Source organism: Tupaia chinensis, unplaced genomic scaffold (genome assembly GCF_000334495.1).
Source record: "Tupaia chinensis unplaced genomic scaffold, TupChi_1.0 Scaffold000370_1, whole genome shotgun sequence".
NCBI classification, from domain to species: Eukaryota; Metazoa; Chordata; class Mammalia; order Scandentia; family Tupaiidae; genus Tupaia; species Tupaia belangeri.
The window spans coordinates 301,491-326,294 of NW_006159867.1; positions in this window are offsets into that span (position 1 = coordinate 301,491).

A 24,804-nucleotide genomic window follows, 5' to 3' on the forward strand; every position below is an offset into this window, starting at 1 on the left:
TACCTGATGTTCCTGACATCTCAGGAAAGAATGAGAATATATACATATATATACACACATTCACACATATGTGTAATGGTTATATCGCTGGACTCCCACATAACCAACCGTGGTTTGAGTCCTGGACCCAGCAGCTTCAAGCTCACACTGGGCACAATTCTATTCATGCCCAAAATCCTGTGAGGAAAATGGAGGAGAAGGGATTATGGTCTGGTCATCCCTCTTTGGCTCTCTCTCTCTCTCTCTCTCTCCAGAGAGTACACATGCCCTACAGTAAAAATCTCTCTTAAAAACAAAACAAAAAGAGTGTGCTAAGAGGGAAACATGGATTAAGCTTTTATTAAGTAAAAACATATTCACATATACATATACGTATACATATTTACATATAAATAGAGACTAGCTTTTTAAAGACAATTCACGTAATCCATTTCTTATCTTCAACTGAGAAAACTGATTGCAGTGCAGAAAAATAAACTAAAAAAATTGCTGGTCTCAGCGCATCTTTATGGGAAGTTCAGGTGTAATTTTGAATGTGTCTGATACTCCCTTTATATCTTAACCCACATGGATAAAGGTCACTCCATTTTTCAAACCCAGAATGAATTTTACCTACAAGTGTTACTTCTCTCTTCTGGAAAAAAATTAAATAATGATGGACCTCATTACTAATCATTGTTCAGATGATTTAGTCAGAGAATATGTTCACTTTTGGGTTATTTGGAGGATGAACTGTGCTTGATTTTTTTGTTTTGTTTTGTTTTGATTTGCTTTTTAATTGCCAGAGGGTGCATATGCTTGCCAGAGAGAATGAGCAGGCAGAGAAAAGGACAAGGAGAAAGAACCCCCCATCCCACGCCATGAGACATGGTCTCCCTGCAGTTCTTTCTACTTCATTTCTTCATCCTCTGGGGATTTTGAATACATGTGCATACACACCCAGTGGGTTTTTCAGGCTACCAGTGTCTGAATTCAAAACATGGTAGGTCATGTGGGAATTCAGTTCTCTTAACCTCTAGGCTGCAGAGCTGATCCTTGTTTTGGTTTTCAGAATGAGTTTTCCTTACTCCATACATTGCTAAGGTGCAAATTCTATAAAATCAAATATTCTCCCTTCCTCCCTCTTTCCTTCTCTCTCTCTCCCTCTTGTTATCTCCTCTTTCTATATGTCAGAGATGTCCTATGCTTGCATTTCTATGTATATCTCTATGTTGACATCCTTCAGTTTTATAAAGTTATTTTTAGTTAAATTTTCTAACATGTAGAGTTTAAATCTTGCATCATTTTTCTCTCTTTAAAAATCTGTTGTATATTGGGGCTAACAGATGATGTGGCATATTGTCTGACCGTAATTAGAGTCCCAGACCTGAAGGCTTGAAAATCACACTGGGCCCATGTGCGTGCATATCCAAAATCCCAGGAGGAGAATGGAGAAGAAGGGATTGTGGTATGGCCATCCTCCTTTGAAGTGATTTCTCACTTTCCCACTGTCCATCTCTGGAGAGTGCATGTACCCTAAGGCAAAAACCTAAAAAATAATAATAAAATAAAGATATATTGTATAAACTTCAACATTTAAGCAAAGCCAAGATGGTAGGCATCTTGGATATATTTTATCTTCTCTTATTCGATGATTAGTAATTGGAAGCTGAAGCAACTTATGCATGACCATACCTCTAATGAATCGAAGGTTGAGTTCAATGTCAGAGCCCTTGTTCTGAACCAAGTTACATATGGCTCTTATTTGAGTAGAGGTATATTAACTATGCTTCTTTAAAATCACATAGTAAACTATAACTCAAAGTGTTCCAGGTTTTAAAATAGATATTGGGGCTCATATCTAGAAAATCTTTTTTTGTATTATGTGTGCTTAGTTAAAATGATATGATTGTCTTTGCTCCATTTTATCATTTTATGCATCTCGGACTATAGCAGGGATTTGTAGCTCCATGTTTTCTCTTAGGCCAATTTGCTTTGATTGATTTACAGTCTGGTTCCACTGTATCTCTTTAAAAGCTTCTTTTAGATGACTGAAATTGAATGAGAATGAAGGAGAGTGAAGCCCCCTTAAACAGGGTCACATGCTATGATCCTGCCTCATCCCACCCCAAGCCTTTTGATCAGCCAGAATCATGGGCACACATGTGAGCTCCTGATGTGTAGAGGGTGACCTGAGAACTGAACACTGACCTTCCTTAGGTTTCTAGCATTGCAGAGCATTGTGTGACTTCTTTGGCACTGTAGCTGGACCTTCCTGTGTTTCTTAGGAAGATTATATGCCAGGACCGCAGGTGGCATGATGGTTAAGGTGCTGGACACTCCCATATAGCCGACCATGTTTCAAGTCCCAGACCTGGTGGCTTTCTCACTTTTCATCTCTCTCTCTCTCTTTCTGTCTCTCTAGTCAAATTAAAAAATAAGGGAATGAATAAGTAAAATTAATAATTCTCTTAAAATAAGAGTATATGCCACATTGGTTTCTCTTCCTCTGCAGAAAAACATCATGCATAGCTTTGTCTATGCATATCTAGAGTTGGATTGGGCTAGAAGATGAAAGTGTCTTATTAATAGTTTATTTTATGTGAAATTTTCCCACAGTTTTTCTTAAAGATTCAGGTATAATTGAATGAGTCATCTTGGAGGCGAAGTGATTGTCCAGGTGGCAGCAGGTGGTCAGTGGTTAAGATTGCCCACATGGCTGATCATAGTTTGAGTCCTGGACCTGGTGGCTGCAGAATCATGCTGGGCACATGCAAGGCCAAAATGCTAGGAGGAGAATGTTTGTATGTTGGAGTTTATTGTGTGTGTGTGTGTTTTGTATGTGAAGTCTTATATTATAAAAAGTAGGAAGAAATATTTCATGAATTAACTTTTATGTATGCCACTAAGTGTCATATATATATATATTTTCTATTGCCTGGAAAATAAAAATGAGCTAGTTCCATTTTGTATGTGCAACTTTCATATTATGTAATGTATCAACACATAGACAGATTTGAAATCCCAAATCCGCATTTGAAACAGTTGACTTGAATCAACTGAAAAAACAAGAAGGGACCAATCCTTTCCCACCTTTATCTGACTTTTATTTATTGGAAAGAAGCCTTTTACTTTTTGGGAGGGCTGAAGGAAGTGGCTTTCAATGCCAATCTATCAGACAGACCAGGTTAAATACCACTCTATAACTTAGCTGTTAACTACTAAAGAAATATACCTATTACTTGATTAGAAAAACATTATATTAGGTTACATCATTTCATTCCAGAAATAAGAGTCCACTTCTGTCCTTTACTGGACATGGAGGAGATGATTTTCCTTCCCTACAACATCTCACCATGTCTTTACTTTTTATTTTAACTGTTCAGCACTTCTGTGAATTCTCAGGCCATTAAATGAGACAAAACTGTGCCTCCTGTACTGTCTCTGTAATTTCTACATAAAAGAACATGCTCTCGTCAGTGAAACCGCAAGCTAATATTTACCTGCCCTTTGGATGCAAGATGTGTCCTCCTCGTAACAACAAACGTAACAGGTTCGATTGAGTCCTAATCTTTTCACTCTTACGAAGTGAAGATCTATTAAAATTAATGACACTATCATAACACTAATTTGGTTGGTACTGCTGTCCCAAATCGGAGCTGTAGCTAGAGGCAGCTGTAGGTATTTTATTGAAACCAAAGTAAATTGGGGCAGTTCCCCTAGCAGTATAAATTAGTCAGAACCTTAGAGACACAGGTATATTTTAGGAGTGAAGCTCTGAACTCTTTTTCTAAGAATTATGTCACCTTAATTCAGTAATTTGGTATGCCTCAGGGTTTGCATGTATTTTAGAGATACTGTAATGAAGCGTGTGAGTATTCATTTAAACACAGAAGTCCCCCAAGAATAAAAGGCATGCCTAATTCACTGGAAATGCTATCATCCTCAGAATGTTTCCAGAAGTAATGCAAACTTGTACTAGCGAGGTTAGATAAGTTATTAGGAACATATGGGGATGAAATGGGTAAAATGTGCTAAAGAAATCATTGAAAATTAGGTCATCCTGAAATGAATTAATGAAAACTCATGTAGTTTACAAACGGAAGGACTGCTGAGGAGTCTCCCTTCCTGTCATTTTTCATGCTGGTCTTTCTGGTTCAGATGAACTCATACTCACCCGTGCGAACACTATACCTCCTTTGTAATTTAATTTAAATGCTATGTATAAATGGGGGATTTTAGAAAATGGGAAAATTTTCTTCATTTCATGTAGTAGTCTGTGAATTCACAGAGGCACTTGTTAAGATGAAAATTGAGGGCCAGCAGGTGGCACAGACATTAAGGTGGCTGGATCCCACATGGCTGACTGAGTGGTTCAATTCCTGGACCTGATGGCTTGAAAAACACACCCAGCAGAATCAGGGTGGTGGAGGTGGTGTGCATGTGTATCCAAAATCCCAAGAGGGGAATGGAGGAGAAGGGATTGTGGCATGACCATCCTCCCTGGGGGGTGATTTCTCACTTTCCATCATTTTCTCTCATTCTCTGGCAAGCCCAAGTGCCATGTAACAAAACTATTAAAAAATTAAATTAGAAGAAATGGAGAGAGAAAGTTTATTTCTTCTGAGAAAGAGAAAGAGACAGGAAGAGGGTACTGCCAGTAGAGTCCTCACACCACGATCCATCCCCTGCCAGCTCCGATCGTCAGTCCACATACACATTCAGGCGAGACTCCTGAAGGGAACTTGAAACCTCCTCTGTGGGTCAGCCCTGCAAAGTATTACATTATCGCTGTGCCACTATTCAGATCCTAAGACCACTTGCTTTTTTTTTTTTTTTTTTTTGAGAGATTTTCACTGTAGGGCGCGTGCGCTCGCCAGACAGACAGAGAGAGACAGAGACAGAAGGCGAGAAATCACCCCCCAGGGGGGATGGTCACGCCACAATCCCTTCTCCTCCATTCTCCTCTCGGGATCTTGGGCACGCACGCACACGCGCCCGGCGTGAGTTTTAAGCCACCGGGTCCGGGACACGAACCGCGGTCGACTACGTGGGAGTCCAGCGACATAGCCATTATGCTAACTGCTGATTCCCAAGACCACTTGCTTTTTTAAATGTGTGACTGCTGTAAGAGTAAAACTATGCCTCATTGATTTTTTTTTAAATTATAAACTGCTTGCTTAAATGCTTTGTTCACTGTTAACTGCTTCAATCTAGAATATGACTTCTGTTTATCCTACACAGGATTCTGACACTACTCTGGGTACTTCTATAATTGTATGTGATTTTTGTACTCCCTTCTGTTAAAATTTAAACTCACAGAAGGGAACATAGTGCAATCAAAGACCATAAGTTAGGGAGTTAGATGCTCTACATTAAAACCTTAGTCTGCCATTTCTTATGGTATAACTCTAGCTATTTTCTTTTTACAAATAACTATTTTATTTATTATTATTTTAAACTTTGACCAGAGAGAGAGAGGGAGAAAAAGCCAGCTGCCAGGTCTGGGACTCAAACCAGAGTCAGCCATGTGCGAGTGCCATAACCACATGAAAAGGCATCGAGGCCTCTGTCTTCTGTTCACCTTCGCCGCCTTCGTCGAGATAACCCACCCACGCTGAGGGTGGACCCCGGCATATTAGGAATTATCTGAACAAGCGTATTATGACAATGTTGGTGTGAACTAATGAGTAAGTATCTACGTAACTATCATAACAAATGCCCTTCAGTCCTAAATGATCACTTCCAGGTTCCTGAACTGCAAGGCACTTCCAATAGTCATTTCCTCCCTGGAATACAGCAAGTGTAAACGTGGAGATACATATTCTACTGCTGAGGATTCAAAATGACTGGCACAAAGATTCCACTCTCCCTAAACATTTTCTTTCTTTTTTTAAAAAAGAATTATTTCATTTACTATTAGTAATTTGTCATTATTATTTTTATAATTATGTTATTTAACTTTATTTATTTTTATTTTAATTTGACCAAAGAGGGACAAAGTGAGAGAAAAAGAGAGCGAGAGAGGGAAAGTGAGAAAGCAAGCCGCAAGGTCCAGGACTCAACCCGCTCAGTCATGTAGAGTTCAGTGCCCTTAACCACCATGTCACCTGCTAGTCCCTCATTATTATTTTTTAATTTGACCAGAGAGGGACAAAGTGAGAGAGAGGGAGGGAGGGAAAGTGAGAAAGCAAGCTGCCAGGTCTGGGACTCAAACCAGAGTCAGCCATGTGCGAGTGCCATAACCATCATGCCACCCTGGCCTTGCTATTTTTCTTAAACTTTGTGATCTTTATTTTCTCATTTCACCTATGGTCATTATATTTAATAGACCTAAAAATCAGAATTCCCTTTTATAATTGTGGGTAACAGAGCACATAAAATGAGAAGAGACATGTATTTACCCCATTCTTGTTATTTGTATTTATATTTAATGTATGTAGGTTTCTACTTTATAAATAATGCATATATAATTTCTCCTCACTATGCTAAATATACTTTGATAAGAATTTTAAACTGAACATCATCAAATAAATGTTAAACTGTCCTTCTGTTGTTTTGTTAAAGATAGTTCACCTTTGCAGGTACAAGGTGGTGTACTGGTTAAGGCACTGGACTCCCATGTGGTTGTCCATGGTTTGAGTCCTGGACCTGGTGGCTTGAAACTTACACCAGGCCTGTGTGTATGCATGCCCAAAATCCTGAGAGGAGAATGGAGGAGTAGGGATTGCAGCATGGCCATTTCCCCTGGATGTGATATCTTACCTTCTGTCTCTGTTTCTCTCTAGGAAGGAGATGTGTACTATAGGGGAAAAAAAAAATCTCTCTAAGAAAGCAATAATAATTCACTTTATTTGGTTTGAGACAATAAAGCTGATAAAAATAATCATATGGGGGGGCAAGACCTGGTGGCTTGAAAATCATGGTGGGCACAGGCCAACAAGTATCATGGGTTAAGGTACTGAAATCCCACATGTTTGACTCCAGTTTGAGTCCTTTCTAACTTTCCCTCTCTTGTTCTCCCTCTCTATCTCTGGTGAGTTAAAAATAATATAATAATAATAAATAAAATAATTCTTGAAAAGAAAATCATGCTGAGCACATTCGTGTGCATGCCCAAGATTTCAGAAGGAGAATTGAGAAGAAATTGTGGCATGTCCATCCCGTAGAGGGAGTGATTTCTCACTTTCTCTCTCACTGTTTTTCTCTATCTCCTCTCCCTGGTGAGCAAACACACCATGTGGCAAAAACCTTTAAAGAAATAAATACTGGGAATAAAATCAGTGGGCAGATGTGTCACATTTACACACAGGAGACTGTCAACATCAAGTTTCTGCATCGACACCCAAACGATCTCTCAGTCATTTTTATTATGGAAAGGAAGGATAATGCTGTTAGTAGCAAAATGCCAGGCTTTTTCTACGTGATAAAAACATTTGAGTAGTTGAATGCTGAATATAAACCTGGAGGTCAGATTTATACTTACGTACAAAGACAGTCATTTTGATTAATGTGTTCCTTCTAAAGTCAGTGAAGACTGTGTCATGTAAATACGGCCCATGTTAACCTGGGAAAAATAGTATTTTTCTGTGTGTGTTAATGTTAGTTAGTGGTCGAGTATTTGTTCCTATGATACCATATGATTTAACATTGCTAGAGATGTGGTTGCGGGCTGTTTACGTCAAAATGTCCTAGGGACTTCTTCATATAATACGGTGGCCATAACTATGTCCAGTAGTGTACAGAGCTGTTACATATTGACCTGAAGTGACAAAATCAAGGTCATTGTTTTGTTGTGGAAAGCAAATATTAATCGATGTTTATTGGGATATGATAGTCCATCATCATCTTAATGTGGGAGGAGAAGTATTATAACTGAACACAGGCCTGCTTTCCCAAAAGATTTAACAAGTATTTCTACAAGTGGAAATCTTATATTGAAATCTAAAGTTCAGTAAAACAGTTATTAGAAATTGAACTCTTTTATGAAGACATATATTAGATTATGAAGAATTACACATATGAATATAAGTATAATAAAAATCTTATTTAGCATAATATATTTTAAAAAATCTAATTTTTAATCTATTGTGTCTTTCTACTCTGTGTCAGAGGGACAGCATTAATAAATATCTCTACTTCTGAGCTAACTCTAATTGAAATTATGCTTAAAAGTATGTCAGTAAAATACAATGAGCTTGTTTTAACATGGTGCCTTTGAAATATTTGCATTTAGCAATAGTGATTTCCTAATAGCTCAGTCTATCTAACCATTAATTCACAGCAACAAAGGATATTCCAAATTAGATTTCTCCTCCAAAAAGTAGTGTCACATAATTAAAGGTGATACTATTTAAAGTAATTAAAAGATAAAACAGACTAAAGACAAAATTGGTAAAAAAGAGAAAAAGATCATTTTATTGTAGTAAATAGATCAATTCAATAAGAGGCTATGACAATTTCAAAAGTAAATGCACCCTTGAACCAGCCTTATAGTGCTGTGATTAACTGCTATACCTACGGAGCCAGATTCCCCATGGCAGACAGCAATTTAAGTCCCAGCCCTCTAGTGTTTTGGAAAACACTGTAGACACATGAATGAGTTTGTCCCAAATCCTGATAGAATGGAGAAATGAAGAAAAAAGGGATTGTGGTGTGATTACATTACATTGGTGGGGGAAGGGCTTTGTCTCTTTCTCTCTCTCTAACAAGTGCAAATACTTGGCAAATTAAAAAAAAAATTCTACACACACACACACACACAGACATACCTTTTAAATTAAAGCACCCAAATATATAAAACAAATGGTACTAAACTTAAAGAGAGAGAACGGCTCTAACATAGAGAAGTTGAGAATTTCAATACTCCACCGTCAGCACTGAACAGCTCATCTAGACGGGAAACCAGCAAAGAACTATTGAATTTAAACAGCACTATAGACTAAATGCCCCTGACAGATATTTACAAAACATTTCACTCAGCAGTCACAGAGTAATTCTTCTCATTATTACATGGAACATTCTCCAGGATTAGTGGTATATTAGGCCAAAACAAACCTCAATAAATTTAAATAAATAGAAATTATTTCAGATATCCTTTTTGACCAGAATGGAATAAAACTAGAAATCAACAAGAAGAAATGTGTGAAATACACAATTACCTCATACTAAACATGATCCCAGTTGACTATGGAGCCATTGAAGAAATTAAGAAAGAAATGTAAAAATTTCTTGCAACAAATGAAAATTGAAACGTGGCATACAAAAACCTCTGAAATATAGCAAAAGCAGTTCTAAGAGGTAAATTTATAGCAATAACTGTACACAAAAAAATAGAGAGATGGCAAACAAAACCTAATGATGCGTATTAAGAATTAGAAAAGTAAGAACCAACTCAGCCCAAAATTAGCTGTAGCAAATAGATAACAAAGATCAAAAAAGAAATAAATGAAATAGAGACGAATAAATTAGTGCAAAATGTGAACAAAACCATAAGCTGGCATTATTAATCTAGACCATTATTTAGATTAAGAAAAGAAAATACCACAAAAACCAAAATCAGAAACACAAAAGACATTAGAACTGATGCCACAGAAATAGAATTATTAGAATATTAGAGAACTGTATGCCAACAAACTGGAAAGCCCAGAGGAACTAGATAAATTCCTGGACACAAATAGTCTACTAAGGCCAAATTAGAAGAAAGTAGATAGCATAAACCAACTAATAGAAAAATAATGAAATTAAGTCAATAACACAGGATCTGCCAACAAAAATGCCCAGGTCCAAATGGTTTTACTGTTCAATTTTATAAATCTTTTTAAGTACTAACACCAATATTTCTCAGATTATTTCAAATGATCAAAGAAAAGAAACTCCTTCTAAACTCAAGTTATGAGGTCACCATCATTCTGATACCAAAAACAGACAATAATGCAAAAGCAAGCAAGCAAACTACAGACCAGTATCTCTAATGAACCTAGGTATAAAAATTGTCAAAAACAACAGCAACAAAAACAGAAAACTAAATTCAACAGCACATTCAAAAGATTATACTATGATCAAGTACAGTTTATCCCAGGGATGCAAGGATGTTTCAAAATATGTAAATCAATTAGCATAATACATCATACCAACAGAAGAAAAAATGAAACCATATGATTTTATGAGTTGATGTGGAAAAGAAAAAAGATACAACATTCCTTTATGATAAAGACTCTTAAAAAACTAGAAATCACATCTCAACATAAATGCCATATATGAAAAGCCCATAGCTAATACCATACTGAATGGGAAAAGCTGAAAGTCTCCTTAGCAACCCATTTTCCGGGACCCCTCCTTCTTTCTTGGGAGGTCTGTTTGTTTTTCCCTTTCAGTAAACACCCCACCTTGCTGTACCTTTTTAAAAAAATGCCTTTCTTTAAGAAGTGAAGCAAGAGAAGATTGTCCACTTTTTCTACTCCTATTCAATGCAGTGTTGGGAATCCTAGTTAAAGCAATTATGCAAAAAAAGGAAATGAAGGGCATCCAATTAGAAGTTAAATTGTTCGTATTTGTAGATGACATGATTGTACAATAGAAAAATCTAAAGAATCTCCTGAAAAACTTTTAGAACTTATAAATGAATTCAGAAAAGTTTTAGGATACAAAATACAAGAATGAATTAGCTGAAAAACAGTTTAAGAAGTAGTCCAATATATAATAGCTGGAAAAAGAAATCTAGTATTAATTTAACCAAAGAGGTGAGTGACCCCTAAAATAAGAACCAAAAAAATACTGATGAAAGAAATCAAAGAAGAGATGACACACAATGGAAAAAATATGAAAGCCACCCTATGTTGATGGATTGAGAGAATCAGTATTGTTGAAACACTGATATTATCCAAAGTCATCTACATATCCAATGTAATTGCTGTTAAAACACCAATAGTATTCTTCACAGATACAGAAAAAGCAATTGTGAAATTTGTGTGACATCTCATAAGACCTTAAATAGCCAAATCAATTCTGTGTAAAAGATGAAAGTTGGAGGCATCATACAATCTGACTTCAAAATATATTACAAATTCAAAATAACCAAAATTGCATATTGTTAGTATAAAAACAGAATGAAACCAGAATACAAAACCCAGAAATAAATCCACAAATATTCAGCCAACTACTTTTTTTATTATAATTTATTTTGCCATAGGGCAAGTTTTCACTGGAGAGAGACAGAGAGACAGTGAGAGAGAAAGTTAGAAATCATCCCTAGAGGAATGGCCATGCCACAATCCCTTCTTGTTCATTCTCCTCTTGAGGTTTTGAGCATGCACACATACATGCTTGGTGTGATTTTTAAGCTGCCAAGTGCATGACTGGAGCCATGGCTGACTATGTGGGAGTCCAGCATCTTAACCAACATGCCACCTTCTGGCCCTGTAGCCAGCTAAATTTGACAAAGGTGTCAAGAACAATACATGGTTAAAGGGCAATTTTTTCCAAAAGGTGTACTGGGAAAATTGTATATCCATTTTTTTAAAGAATAAAAGTAGATGGCTATCTAAGAACCATATACAAAAATTAACTCAAAATGTGTTAAAGACTTAAATATAGGACACAGCACTATAAAATTACTAGGAAAAATGCTTCAGGATATGAGTCTAGGCAAATGTTTTATAAATACAACTTAAAAAACAAAAGAGAATACTGGGAAAAATGAATGAATGCAGTTATGTAAAAAAAACATCACAGGAAAGGAAACAATCAACAGAGTAAAGAGGTAACCTACAGAATGGAAGAAAATATTTGTAAGAAATTAATAACCAGAATATATGAAGAATTCAACTTGTGAGGGACCAACAGTTAGCGTAATGGCTATGTCGCTGGACTCCCATGTAGTCGATTGTGGTTTGAGTCCCAGACCCAGTAGCTTAAACTCTCACAGGGCGCATGTGCGTGCATGCCCAAGATTCCAAGAGGAGAATGGAGGAGAAGGGATTGCAGCATGGCCATCCCCTCTTGGGGGGGGGGGGATTTCTCACTTTCTGTCTCTCTGTCTGTCTCTTTCTGGCGAGTGCACGATCCCTATAGCAAAAACCTCTTAAAAAAAAAAAAAAAAAAAAAGAAAAAACCTCTTAAAAAAAAAAAAAAAACAAAACACAACTCACCAACGAAGAAATAAATTTAAAAAAGTAAGAAATAATTTTGAACAAACAACTCTGGAAATAAGGCACAAATTAGAAAGATGTATGGAAAAGAATGCTCAACATCACTAATCATTAGGGAAATACTTATCAAAACCACAATGAGGTGTTACATCACCCCAGTTAGAATGGATAATATAACTATAAAAATGAGAGGAAGGTAATTAAGAGGAAAAAGAAAGAAGCAAAAATTTAATGGACACAAAAATGGAAAGTTATCTGTTGGTGATAATGTATATTATAATATCTTTAACTTAACTAGTATACAGCATATTCATGCTGGGAAAGTTAATTTTGCATCTGTAATGATATACAGTAATTGTGTTAAAAAATAAGCAAATATTAAAAAAAAAGAATAAAGGCTAATGAGGTTATGGAGAAAGAGAAGCTCTCTTGCACTGTTGGTAGAAGTATAAATTAGTGTAGTCATTATGGCAAGCAGCATGAAACTTTCACATAAAAGTAAAAATAGAACTATGTTATGGTACAGAATTCCCCCTACTGTCTATATACCCAAGGCAAATGCTATTAATATGACCAAGAGGTATTTTCACTCTTATGTTTATTGTAGTACCTTTTGAAATAATTAAAATATGAAACCAATCTAAGTGCCCAACAACAGATGAATTAATAAATAAAATGTGGTGTATATACATAATGGAATACTATTTAGCCATAAAAAATGAAATTCAGTCATTTGAAGCAACATGGCTGAACCTGGAGAATACCATGCTAAGGGAGATAAACCAGTCACTAAAAGACAAATACCACACACTTTCACTTTTCAGGAGGAATGAAAAGATTTAGTTGTATGTAAGTGGAGAGTGAAATGGTAGATACCAGAAATGGAAAGGGGAGGCGAATGAGTGGGAGGTGGGGAGAACTTAGTAAATAGAAGAATGTAGGTAGATGAGTGGAGTAAGTTTTACAGTAACAGAGTAGAGTACCAATAGTTGGAGACAATGTGTACTTCGATATAGTTAAAAGAATAAACTCCAAATGTACCCAACACAGGACCAGCAGTTGGTGTAATGGCTATGTCGCTGGACTCCCATGTAGTCAACTACAGTTTGAGTCCCAGACCCGGTGGCTTAAACTCATGCCAGGCGCATATGCATGCATGCACAAGATCCTGAGAGGAGAATGGAGGAGAGTGGACTGCAGCATGGGCATCCCCCATGGGGGGTGGTTTCTCGCTTTCTGTCTCTCTAAGTCTTCCTGGCGAGTGCATGTGCCATATAGAAAAAAACCAAAAAACAAAAACCAAACAAACAAAAAAAACCTCTCCCCCCGCCCCCCCAAAAAAGTGCCCAACACAATGTAGTCATAAATATTTGAGATGAAGAGTATATTTATTGTCTTTGCTCATTACAAATGCTATCTCTGCAAACTTCAACTCTATCAGAGCATTGATGTTAATACTTCTAACTCACTGTTCTCCACTGGCTCAGATTACACTCTGTGTGCACCAAGTGCCTGCAAGGTAGAAAGAATTTCCATTGTTGTTTCTGGTATATTTGTCATTAAAAAAATAATTGAGTAGACAGATGAAAGATAGATAATATGAAGCTAGCTAGCTAGCTAAAAAGTATACATATATGTCTATAAACAAGACTTTTGGAGTGGCTGTGAATATTTTTCTGAAATATTTGACCATGCTGGGAATTTCATTTAATAAACATCCCATCCATTTTAACTGACACAATTAGAGGTTGTTCTCTATAGATAATGGCACAACATTGTTATATTAGGTGAATGTATTTAGAGAATGGTAGGGGAAAAATGCATAAGCCATCGTGTGTGGTTAAAACTGTGAACAGGCAACTTGAGAAATAATGTCGTTCATAATGAAATGAATACAAGTGTTTCCATTATATGTACTGCAGCTACACATAACACCTGCCACATAGTTCTTTACTTTTTATTCTTAAAGTTATAATGATTCCAAGAATTGATTTTGTTGAACAGTTTGTTTATGGAAGCAGAAGTGTCTGCCAAATTAAACCATTTCTAAGAAGAGTGCTCATTTATCTTCCTTGGATTTCAACCAAAGGCATTTCAGAGATAATGACATAATGTAACTGCAAAACTTTAACTTGACTGGCATAAGGTTTAAGTAGAAATATTCCATCTATATTTATATTCATATCTTTATCCATATCTATTAGGCATGCTGCCCATTTTTCAAGACTCTCTTCCTTAGGAGAGTAGATCTCAACTTTGTGTGTTGCAATTACTTGGGAAGCTTGAAAAGACACAGTATCTGAGTTCCATCCTCAGAAATTCAAATTAATTGGTCATGGACATTGATTCACAGGCACTGAAATTTTACAAGCTTATTTTATTTCTTCTGAGAGAGATAGAGAAACAAGCACCCCCAGGTCTTCATGCTGTGATTCACACCAGTCTCAGCCAACCCGAGTCATGGGCACACACACGCACACTGCATGTTCAAGATGAAACTGGAATGCAAACCACAGCCCTTCCCATCTGGGGTTTAGTCGCTTTGCTACAGCACCACCTTCTGGCTCTGGCAATGCAATTTTCTTTCTTAAATTTTTTTAAGAGATTTTTTTCTATAGGGTGCATGCACTTGTCAGAAAAAAAAGAGACTGAGAGACAGAAATGACCCCTCTGGGGGGATGGCCACACTGCAATCCCTTCTTCTCTTCTCTCAGGAGCTTGGGCATGCATGCACATGTGCCTGGTGTGTTTCAAGTCACTGGGTTCAGGACTTGAACAGTGGTTAACTATGTGGGAATCCAGCACCTCAACCATTATGCATCTTCTGGCTCCAGCAATGCAGTTTTTAAAAACTCCTCAAGTTGAGTCTATTGCCCAGTGAAATTATAGTACCACTGTCTAAGCATTTCAAGATGATTCGAGGGAAGAATGTAGTATCTTAGATTTCATAAATGTTTCTTTGAAATGACTGTGTCTAAATGTTGAGTCTTCTTTGAAGTTTTAAAATATCATATATTGGGCCCAGCAGGTAGAATAGTGGTTGAAGCACTGGACTCCCACATGGAGGAGAATGGAGAAGAGATTGCAGGATGACTAGCCTCCCTCAGAGGGGTGGGGGGAATGATTTCTCACTTTCTGTCTCTCTGTCTTTCCAGTGAGCACATGTGCCCTATAGCAAAAGTTTCTCGAAAAAAGATAAAATAACAGATTTTATCATACAAGCACATTAGGATTTAGTTATTAGAAATCCATAACTAAAATATAATATTATTTCAATCTATTTTCAGCGTCATTGATACCTAATCCATGGAGAAGCTATTTTCAAATTTTCTGTGTCAGAGTACACTAAGTGAAGTATTATTGATGTATTGATATTAAAGGGGACTTGTTTCTTTTCTCTTTCTTTCTGTTTTTAGGTAGCTTTAGAGAGTCAGAGAGACAGAAAGCAAAAACTCACCCCTCAGTTGGGATGGCCACACAGCAATGCCTTTTCCTTCATTCTCCTTTTGGGATTTTTGGCTCACACCCACACGTGTGAGTTAAAGTTGCTGGGTCTGGGACTTGAACTGCAGTCAACTCCACCGGAGTCCAGAGACATAACCATTACACTATCTTCTGGTTCTGAAGGAAAAGATTTTATTTTATTTTTTGGAGAGATTTTTTGCTATAGGGCACATGTGCTCACCAGAGACAGAGACAGAGACAGAAAGTGAAAACTCACCTCCCAGTGAGGACAGTCACATTCCAATCCCTTCTCCTCTATTCTCCTCTTGGGATTTTGGGCACACACACACACACACACATATCTGGTGTGAAAAAGTGTATTTCTGAAGGCAGATGAAAATTAAATAATGTTCTGTAAATATTTAATAGCCATCTTTTTGAGAGAAAAAAGGTTCTGACTTGTAGTATTTCTTATTTCCATGATCTATTTACTTCTACTATGACATTTTTTCCAGCAACAACATGATGTCAACCAGCTCAAAACCTTTCTGGAAATTTAGTGATCAGCTGTTGTAAGCCTACAGCTGGTCCTGACCCATCACTGCTAGCGATAATGGAATGTGTGCAGCCTTATGTGGATGTCTAAGCATTCTTACATAAAAGTGGCCCTTCATCTTCAAATCCACAAAATGATAGAATAATAGTGCAATTAGCTCTAATTCCAAGAATTAATTCTAATTCCAAAGAAATAAGAGCCTTACAGGAGATATGACGTTGTTTAAGTAAATTTAGACAGTAGTTGTCAACACCTAAGTTTGGACGCTTGCTATGAGTCAGGTGCATTTCTTCTTGCTATAGGTTCATGACGGTTTCTCTTCTCTCAAAGAACTTATCATCCATTGGGAAAAGACAGGAAATCAATGACTCAATTTATAGGATAAATTTCATGTCCGAGATGAGCTGTGAGAAAAATAAGACTGATGATACTGTAGAAAGTAATTGGTATAGGAAACTAGTGGGTCGTCGGAAAAGTCCTGAAGCATGTTTGCATAGGAAAACAGAAAAAATATATTACAGCTTTACCAATGGCCTAGTATTTCAGGTTGTACTATGAAAGAGATTTTTTTTAATTTCAAATATTGTAACATGATCTATAAATTGTTCAAATGCAGTTGTAAAGTTCTGTTAGAACAGACATTTTGACTAATTGCCGTTAAACTTATCCTAGCTCTTACCTGTACAACATGGGAGGGAACATATAATTGCCTTCTCTGTAACTTTTTCTTATTGTCTGACCATTGGTGATTTATTTACAGTCAATCTGTAGCACACAATATATTTTTCAAGGTATGCATATGTTATGTAACAAATAAAAGATATTACCATATACATCATTTAAACATAACTTCACAATCTTGCATCTGTTAAGAGTCTCTTCCCAAAGACCCTCCCACCTGCCTTCTACTATCCACTCCTCTCTCTCACTTGAATTAATGTATACATGAAGTACACAAGATAGTGAAGTTCTGGAGAAAATCTAAAAAATAATTAGCCAATCTGCTTAAATGGGCATAAGCAACAGATTTCTGAGTTATGATTAAGGATGCAGCAAATGTACCAGAGAAAAGAGGAAAAAAAATGGGGAAGGTTGGCAGAAAATAGCTCTTGTTTATTGAGTCTCATAGTTTTGACTTCATTCTGCCCCTAATGGAAAGCCACTTGAGTTTAGCGTTGGGAATGAAGTATGATTCAAAACATAACTCCAGCTGTTCTGACCATGAGGGTGTAAGAGCTGAGAGAAGAGAAAGGTTACTTATAGTTCATGCCTTGATAATATTGGCTTAGATTTGAGTAGAGCTCCCCAAGTGGTAGGCAGAGGTCCTCTCAGCTCTGAAAAGCAATTTGGTGGAGTACGGTCTTGCTTGTTCCTAATGGCCTATACTTCAGCTGTGAGCAGCTTTGTCCTTTCAGTATCAGCAATATATAGCATCAGTCTCTCTATGCCGTGCCTATACACACACACACACACACACACACACACACACATATATATGTACATACACACATACATATATATAAATCATAGGAAACTAGTTAGCAGTGGATATGGTAAAATAAGTTTGGATTATGGCTTTAATTTTAAGGTAGAGCTATCTGCATTTGTTGATTATTTCACTGCAGAATGTAAAGAAAAAAGAAATCAAAGACTATATACAGGGACCAGGAGATGGAGTAATGGCTATGATGCTTGCCAGGCACATGTGCCCAAGATCCTTAGGGGAGAGTGGTGGAGAAGGGATTGCCTAGTGGTCATCCTCCCTGGGGGGTGATTTCTCACTTTCTGTCTCTCTGTCTGTCTCTGTCTTTCTAGTGAGCACATGGGCCCTGTAGCAAAAACCTCTCCAAAAAAATTAAAAAGACTATATACAAAACTATGAACAAATTAAAGGAATACTAAAAGTATGATGAGTTACCCTGAGACTCTTATAGCAGGAAGCTCTTGTCATTCTTGACCCTAAAAGTTGTATGAAGTCATGAATTTTGATTTAAAAATACTGTTTAAGGAAATTAGAGGAACTTTTAGATAGAAATATGTAAAAACCAAATGCTTTAGATCTGATAGAGAGAAAAAAGAGAGAAGAAGCAATCTGTAGTCCTCATCTTCTTCCTAGTGAGAATGGATATAGTGACGTAATAAAACGTCTATGTCACCATAAGAAAACCAATCCTTATTAGTATGAGAAGATAGCTTTGCAGATGTTCCAACCTGAAGTGTCTTAAAGCCCCAGGTACACATCTAGAGAGAACTATATAAGTATCAACTCTTCCCTTTCTTGGGAGAAAGAGTTGTGATTTCAACATCTTAAAAATCTTTTGTTAACTTCTTAATTGTAGTCCTTGGATTTTACTAGCTAATAATTCAAGACGGCCTTATAGAATCATAGCTGTTGTTTATTTCTTTAAAAAATTTGCTACAGAGTGTGTGTGCTCACTAGATAAAGAGAAAAAGAGAGAGGGAACGTGAGAAAGCACCCACTAAGGGGTTGGCCCCACCACAGTGCCTTCTCGATTCTCCTCTTGAGATTTTGGGCATGCACACACATGTGCCTGATATGTTTTCCCAGTCACCAGGCCCAGACTTGAGCTACACAGTTGACCATGTGGGATCCAGCCACCTTAACCACCATACTACCAACTTGTCCAAATCATGATTTATTTTAATTTTTTTGAGAGATTTTTGCTATAAGGTTTGAGCGCTCATCAGAGAGAAAGAGAGAGACAGAGAGACAAAGCAAGAAATGACCCACAAGGGGGATTGCCACACTGCAGTCCTTTCTCCTCTTAGGATTTTGGGCACACAAGTACCTGTGTTAAGTGTGAGTTTCAGGCCACTGGGTCCAGGACTCAACTGTGGTCAACCAGGAGGGAGTCCACCACCTTGACAACTATGCTACCTGCTGGCCCATGATGCTTTAATATATACTTGACCTGGGTGTTTCTGCCATTGGGGTCTTGACATTCTGTTCATCTACCTCCTCAATAATGTAACTGCTTCCTTCCTGGTATTTCTCTCTAAGAAAGATATTTATGTAAAAAGGACTAGTTAATCTAAAATTACAGCCTGTTTGGAGACTAGCAAATTCCTCACTGCAGTGAAGAGTATCATGATGTATTTCAGTCAAGGTGTTATAATAGGATGACTTCGGGACTCTTTTTGTGACTCTCTCCTTTCTCTAGATTTGTGTTTCCCATCTTGTAGTTTTCAAGGAATTAAATTTAGCTATGAGCATATGTAATATTTCAAACATAAAATAGTGATTGAGATTTACTTTCATTTTGCTTTTTAGTTATTATTCTAAAAAGTTAAATAGATGAATATGAACACATCAATATAATACCTAGTAGATACATGATATTAACTGAAAAAAGAGTGAGTGTACATTATATCAGGCATGAAGAAAAAAACAAATGTAGAAATGGCAGATTTACAAAGGTAAAGATGAAATTAGCCAGACTGATTTCTGGCTATTTCTGGCTATGGTTGAGTGAGGGAGAGACAGTGTCTTAGAAGTAACACTACTATCTTCAGAATGGAAGTCGAAATATTTCAAATTTGAATGGTTATGTCAACCAAAAAGCTCTTAGTTTTATGATATGGCCACAAAACCCAAGACCTTATATTTCCTTGGATACCAAAGGTCACCTACTGTGGAGTCCAAGTTTATGATCTTGTGGTCATAAAGATTGTACTAATGAGTGTAGGATGTTAACATTGTCACACCTAAGACTGACATACCTATATGATAGCCTTAAGCCTTTGCTATAAATACACGTTCAAAATGAATACTGGATAGGCTAACCATAAAATCATAATATTTTCTTTTTCTTTTAAAATGGTAATTTTGAAATGACTGACATAATCATTTCGATTCATTGTTCTTAGGCTTTTTTGTGTTAATGCTGATTATATTCATCTCTTAGATCTGCTTCTCTTTGTTGTTTGATAAATGTATGATGACCACAACAGGAAAAAAAAAAGTTGAACAGCTAAATTGCTTCGAAAATTAAAATACTGCTTTTAATGTTGATTATTAATTATTTGTAAAGGCAAACCCATTGCAAGAAGCCTCAAGGCATATGCCAATTAACTATTTTTAAACCATACATACAAAAATAGATGCAGCATGAGAATTTTAATTATCAACTGATGTCTCTTGACTTGAAAAGCTAAGTTTTACGATATGCCCTGAAGGTCATAAGACTCACTGGAGAGTTAGGAGACAAGTAGTCAACAGCATCTATTGATTTCTTTTTCTGGGTAGAGTGTGAAGCCCTAAAACTGGTAAGCTTATGATTCCCAAAATATGATTTGGGTTCTTGTAAGTCTTTTGTGAATGGACATTTGAAAGTCACACAGAGGAAATTCTACATGTTGCTCAGAAAGGTGGCATGTTTCTGCACAGAAAAGCAACTTTTCCTTTTCTCTAAATCCCAGGATTATATTACAATTTCTAAAATTATATACTTTTTAACTATGCATATGGGTCTGATTCTTACAGTTTTCCTGGATAGTTCTCATCAGGGAGCTATCAGATGATCTTGAGTTAGATTTCTTCAGATAAGAGCAAAGGCTCTTGAATTTAATGAACAAAAATTTAAAAACAAGAACATGGAATTGCAGCGATGCTGCTCACTAAATGAAAAGAAAAGCTAAAAACTAGGTTTTAGGTAGGGAAAAAACTAGGCCATCCCATCAGTCTCAGCAGCATTCAGGGTACTGGAATTATTATTAATCAGAGTTAGAAGTCCATAGACTTCTTTTCTTGTGTTACTCTACGTAAGCTTTTAATTCTGAAGAATATAGTCTGATTAGCATGATTGGTATGGAGGCCAAACTTTTGTTGGGGCTTGACATTGAAGCAGATTTTCTGAAGCCATCCCAACAAAAGCCATGTGGAATGGTAAGTTTGTAATGTCACTTTCCTAAGCAAAGAGTTGGTCAAAAGAAAATAGACAAATGGAGTGGTTGGTGGAGATAAATAGTAAGTATAAGCAACAAAAAGTTTCCACTTTTCAACAAAGTGTTGCTATTAAAGAGTAATAAAGAAAAATATGTAGATATCTTCCCAATGTGTCACGTTTGTCTCAACATTATTTTCTTTCCATAGAAAGTTAGCATTGTCAGTAACAGTCTTCTTCACAGGAAATAAAAAATGACACTCACCATCAGCAGGCTCCCCATATTAAGTATTTTGGAAGACTAGTTTATGGGAATAAGAAATAAAATCACAAATCTTATCATATATTCCATATAAATATGAATTACCTTATTGTCAAGCTGTATTTATATTATTTTAAACTGACATTTGTATATATACTAACCTACTTAATTTCATGAAGCAGAGACTTCATTTTCTTCTCTTTCTATGCCTAGAACCAGATCATTTCTCAGACTCCCTTGTAGTTAGGTGGGCTGTGGGGTTGTATTCCAGCCCATGGGAATGTGTGTAAAAGAGACATGAACCTCATCCAGATTTACCTGTTCAACTCCCAACCCCACATCTGTTCCTCCATGTGTTTCCCTCTTTTATCTAACATAAATAAAGACCACCCACAGAGAAATTTGGAAACCAAGTACTGAAGATGACATAGCTATCAACCATAAGGATCCCTTTCTGATTATGTTGATCAACAAATGATCTCATACACCTCCCTGGATGAAAGTAAACAGAAAACTCCTGATATGGTTGTGCCTTTATTTTTTAATTAAAAAAAATATTCAATCACTGTACATCACTAAAACTTGTAAAATGAATTTACTTGACATGAGTAAACTTTATACCAGTTGAATTGAAGATAACTAAGTTATCATTGACAGACAGTCCTCCATTTCTGTGTCCCTTGAATGTCTTGCCTCTCTATTCTTTTTTTTTTTTTTGAGAGAGAGAGATTTTCGCTATAGGGCACGTGCGCTCGCCAGACAGACAGAGAGAGACATAGAGACAGAAAGCGAGAAATCACCCCCGGGGGGATGGTCACGCCGCAATCCCTTCTCCTCCATTCTCCTCTCGGGATCATGGGCACGCACGCACACGTGCCCGGCGTGAGTTTTAAGCCACCGGGTCCGGGACGCGAACCGCGGTCGACTACGTGGGAGTCCAGCGACATAGCCATTACGCTAACTGCTGGTTCCCCCTCTCTATTCTTTTCATTGATTCCTTTTCTCTCACTCTCTTCCATCTCCCACCCTCTTCTCACACTGTCTATAATATCCATAACCATTTTCCATGGTTCTATATCCTCTAATCTTTCAGTTTCCACCATAGGTGTAGATATTCAGTCTATATTAAGTGGGGGCATACAATGCCTCTCTTTCATAATCTGGCTTACTTCACAATAGTAAATCTTCCATATTCATCTACATTCTTTTAAATGCCAGGATCTTATTTTTTTTATAGCTGAGTAGTATACCATAATGAATATGTGCCACACCCTTTAAATTAGTTTATCTGTTTGTTCCATGTCTTAGCATTTGTGAATAATGCTGCAATAAATATGAGTGTGCAAGCACTTTTCTGACTGAGCATTTTCCTATTCTTTGGGTAGATACCCAGGAGTAGGATTGCTGGATTGTATGGTAGTTCTATCTGTAGATCTTTGAGGAACCTCTTTAATGATCTCCTCAGTGGCTGATTCCACCAACAGCATAGGAGAGTTCCCTTTTCACCACAGTCTTGCCAGTACTTACTATTTTTTTTTTTAATCCTAGTTATTCTGAATGGGGTTTGGTGGTATCTCATTGTGGTTTTGATTTGCATTTTTGTTATGATGAGTGATGTTCAGCATTTTCTGATATGCTTTCTGGCCGTTTGTATGTCTTCCTTAGAGAGTTGTCTGTTCAGCTCAGTTTCCCATATTTTAATTGGGTTGATATATTTTTTCCTCCTGGATAAACTGCTTGAGTTCCCTGTATATTTTGGTTATCAGTTCCTTATCTGAGGCATAGTTTGCAAAAATATTCTCCCATTCCTAGGGTTGTCAATTAACAATTCATGATAATTACTGTGTCCTTTACTATGCAGAAACTTCTTAATCTGATGTAATCCCACTTGTGTATTTTAGACATATTAATATTTTTATTAGTAACAATAGTTAATCTACTCAATACTCCTCATAGGATTTATTTTACATTGTGAGTTTACCTTTTTCCTAAAAATTATTATAACTCTCTAAGAATAAGACCCCTGTGAGTTACAGTCAGGATAAATGCAATTAAACCAATGAATTATTGTAAAATAGCATCCAGACCAATGCTTCATGCAGCAGGTTTCCTGAATGATGTCCATAGTGGTGAGACTAACATATTACACAAAAAGGGAAGAGATCGATTTGCTATGAGCAGCTTTTATTTGACAAATTCTAGAATGTACTGTATAGTCAGCAGTATCTCTACCAGTGTTAGATTTAATTATGTTCGATAAAAATTCATTTATAGAACAGAATAAGATACTGAGGGAGAGAAATCATTGCACTGCATTCTTCATACAAGTAATTTGTTCTCTCTTCTGACTTCCTTTCTCACTCTGCATTGTTACCCCCATAGAAGTGAGAAAATGTCCCTTATTGTTACTGATCAGCTACATTTCAGTAAAGGGAAAATGTGTAATTTCTTGTTTTCTTTCCTTTTTTCCTCCTTTCAAACCCCTACTCTCCCACCTGCCTCATTGGTGTTGAATCCAAAATGAACAGGCCACACAAAACCTAGAAAAATGGTGAAGGAGTTTACAAATAGATTTGTTGTAAACAAAAGTGTTAATTTATTATAAAAAGTGACTAAAATATTACTTATTATATCTATAGATATATGGCATTTATAAGTAATTATAGTTAGTTATTTTATTTTGTAAATTTTACTAAGAAGGAGATTCTGAAAACAAAAAACAACAAATACTTAAAACCATATCCCAAACCATCTCTAGCATTGGAAAATAGCATCTTTCCTCCCCTTTTTAAATTGCCACAGGGTATGTGTGCTTGTGAGTGGTAGGGGAAGGGGAGAGAGAGAGAGAGAGAGAGAGAAAGAGAGAGAGAGAAAGAAAGAAAGCAAGCACTCCGTAATGGGGCATAGTCACTTGCAATTCTTTCTCCTCATTTTCCCCTTCCTCTTGGGATTTGGAGCATACATGTGGCCAGCATGTCTTTTAAGCCCCAGAGCTGGGATTTGAACTGTGTGGCTGGCCATGTGGAATCCAGCTTCCTTAACCACTAGGCTAGAGGGGTAACCTGGAATACAATTAGCATTCATTTTTTTTCTTTAATTTGCCAGAGTGCATGTGTGCTTTCCAGAGAGACAGCAAGAGAGAGAGCAAGAGACAGAGGGAGAAAAAATGAGAAAGCACCACCCCCCCGTGGGGCATGTGCATGCAGCAATCCCTTCTCCTCCATCTTCTTTCCTTTTTGCCGGGAATTTATATTTATAAGCCTCTTGGCTCAGAACTTGAACTGCACAGTGCATATTGTGGGATTCAGCCGCTTCATCAGGCCATGGGCTGACCTGAAAAATAGCATTCTTAGGGGCGTGGTGGCGCCCGCCCTATGGCAAAAATAGCATTCTTAATATCAAAGCTGGAGAGGGCATTTGAGGCAAAGGGCTCTCTCTGGATCCCCTGAAGCAGGAGACTCTTCAGTCCAAGGTAGAGGATAAGAACAGGATTCCTTAATTACTAGCGAG